The sequence below is a fragment of the Nerophis lumbriciformis genome, linkage group LG26 (genome assembly GCF_033978685.3).
Source record: "Nerophis lumbriciformis linkage group LG26, RoL_Nlum_v2.1, whole genome shotgun sequence".
NCBI lineage: Eukaryota > Metazoa > Chordata > Actinopteri > Syngnathiformes > Syngnathidae > Nerophis > Nerophis lumbriciformis.
Window position 1 is genome coordinate 33,802,501 of NC_084573.2, and position 2,500 is coordinate 33,805,000.

At 49.6% G+C, this 2,500-nt stretch overlaps 1 long non-coding RNA gene across 2 annotated transcripts in view; it reads left to right on the forward strand.

Annotated features, from left to right (window-relative positions):
- LOC140679869 (uncharacterized) overlaps positions 1 to 2,500 on the forward strand; it is a 352,424-nt gene that overhangs the window by 11,697 nt on the left and 338,227 nt on the right. The gene's annotated exons all lie outside the window — the stretch shown is intronic.

Here is a 2,500-nt window from a genome sequence, read left to right on the forward strand (position 1 = left end):
TGTCTCCTTCCCGCTTTTCTTCTTCCTTTTCGAAGGGCCAAACGGTCCCTCTGTGATCCCCGGCCCTCTGCCGTCGCTTCCTCTCTCTGCTCTCCGAGGGTTCGACTGCCAAGACAAACCCCTAAATCTCTCACTCCCGAACGCAGATTTCCATGGTCTCTCCTTCCCCAGAACCCACACTTCCCCCAAATGGCCCCTTTTTTTCCCCAGTTCTAGCCCGGCTCTGTCATTGAGGTTGTTTCTGGAAGACCATGGTCGCCGGTGACCTGTGACAGGGTGAGCGGGACCTGCCAGGTCCAGCCAGGAGAGCAGAACTTCCTGTGCATTAAAGACACGGGTCAGATGTCAATTGTGCTAACCTCTGATACTGACAAACCACAAGTCTGTTTTCACTTCTTTTAGACGTGAACAATTAAACCGCATCGCTTTGTCCGAAACCTCCCCAAATATTTGGGCCAATCAGGATCATTTTTAACAAATAAATGTCTCATCAAACCTTAGTTTAGTTTTTTCTGTGTAGACGAAGCGGCAACAACAAAGTGTAACAATATATCAACTGTCGTCCTTTTTAATGTAGCTCAGACCTACTTCCTGTTCCTGTCTACAGCACTAAGCCTTCTGGGTAATGTAGTATACAAACATGTACTTCCTACTTTACACAAATTTATATATTTTGTTTAACATTCATATATCCAGGGTAAGACAATTAGACCGCATTGCTTTGTCCGAAACCTTCCCAAATATTTGGTGCCAATCAGGATCTTTAGGGCCAATCAGATGTTTAGGGCATGTCCGACCGGTAAGAGGCCACGGGGAAGACACTGTCTCCCAGCTGGACCCTCGGAATCCCCATGGAGGGGCTGGACAAAGTGGACTTAAGGCAAGATCTCCTCCCGGATCCGACTATGGGACTCCATCCCCTACCCAGACGAGACCCATGGACTCGGACTTGGAGGTCCTGATTCTCATCCAAGTCTCTTCACTCCCGGCTGCGACCCGATCCAGTGAGAGCTGAAGATGCTGGCCGGATGAACCCAGCAGGACCGCGTCGTCTGCAAAAAGCAGAGACCTAATCCTGCATCCACTAAAACCGATCCCCTCAACGCCCTGACTGCGCCTAGGAATTCTGTCCATAAAAGTTATGAACAGAATTGGTAGACGTAGGACACGTTGGAGAGACTGTCTCCCAGCTGGACCCTCGGAATCCCCATGGAGGAGCTGGACAAAGTGGACTTAGGGCAAGATTTCATCCCGGACCTGAATATGGGACTCCATCTCCTACCCAGGCGAGACCCATGGACTCTGACTTGGAGGTCCTGATTCTCATCCAAGTCTCTTCACTCCCGGCTGTGACCCGATCCAGTGAGAGCTGAAGATCCTGGCCGGATGAACCCAGCAGGACCGTGTAGTCTGCAAAAAGCAGAGACCTAATCCTGCAGCCACCAAAACCGGATCCCCCTCAACGCCCTGACTGCGCCTCAAAATTTGGTCCATAAAAGTTATGAACAGAATCGGTAGGCGTAGGACACGTTGGATAGACTGTCTCCCAGCTGGACCCTCGGAATCCCCATGGATGAGCTGGACAAAGTGGACTTAGGGCAAGATCTCATCCCGAACCAGAATATGGGACTCCATCCCCTACCCAGACGAGACCCATGGACTCGGAATTGGAGGTCCTGATTCTCATTCAAGTCTCTTCACTCTCGGCTGCGACCCGATCCAGTGAGAGCTGAAGATCCTGGCCGGAAGAACCCAGCAGGACTGCGTCGTCTGCAAAAAGCAGAGACCTAATCCTGCATCCACTAAAACCGGATCCCCTCAACCGCCTAGGACTTCTGTCCATAAAAGTTATGAACAGAATCGGTAGTCTGAGTCGGAGTCCGAACCTGACTGGAAACGGGTCCGACTTATCACCGGCGACGTCATGGTTTGACAGCGCTAACTACTGCTGCTAAAAGTTTCAACTTCGGTAGCAGCAGAACATTCAGGCAGCTAAAATGTGCCTGACAAAGTGTGGGGTTTTGCATTTTTCCCATCATACTTGCCAACCCTCCAGGATTTTCCAGGAGACTCCCGAAATTCAGCGCCTCTTCCCGAAAACCTCCCGGGACAAATTTTCTCCCGAAAAACTCCCGAAATTCAGGCGGACCTGAGTGACGTGTTGACAACACACAACAACAGTGTCTACCGTAAAGCAGTTCGTCTGCCGTAAACAGCAATGTTGTGACACTTTTAAACAGGACAATACTGCCATCTACTGTACATGCATATGTGACCCACCCATAATGTGTCACATTTTTGTGTTGATTTATTTATTTTATTTTGTGGTTTGAATTCGTTTTTGGAGCTGTCATTCCACATTTATCAGTATTCACATTGGTCAGTAGGGGGCAGTAGGGCGTTTCTTCCCAATTGAATGCTATCACCTGCAGACCGGAAGTGTCTTGTCATTCTGATGAGCGCGACCAGTCTGTGAACAATTGAAACGTCCTGTGTGCTT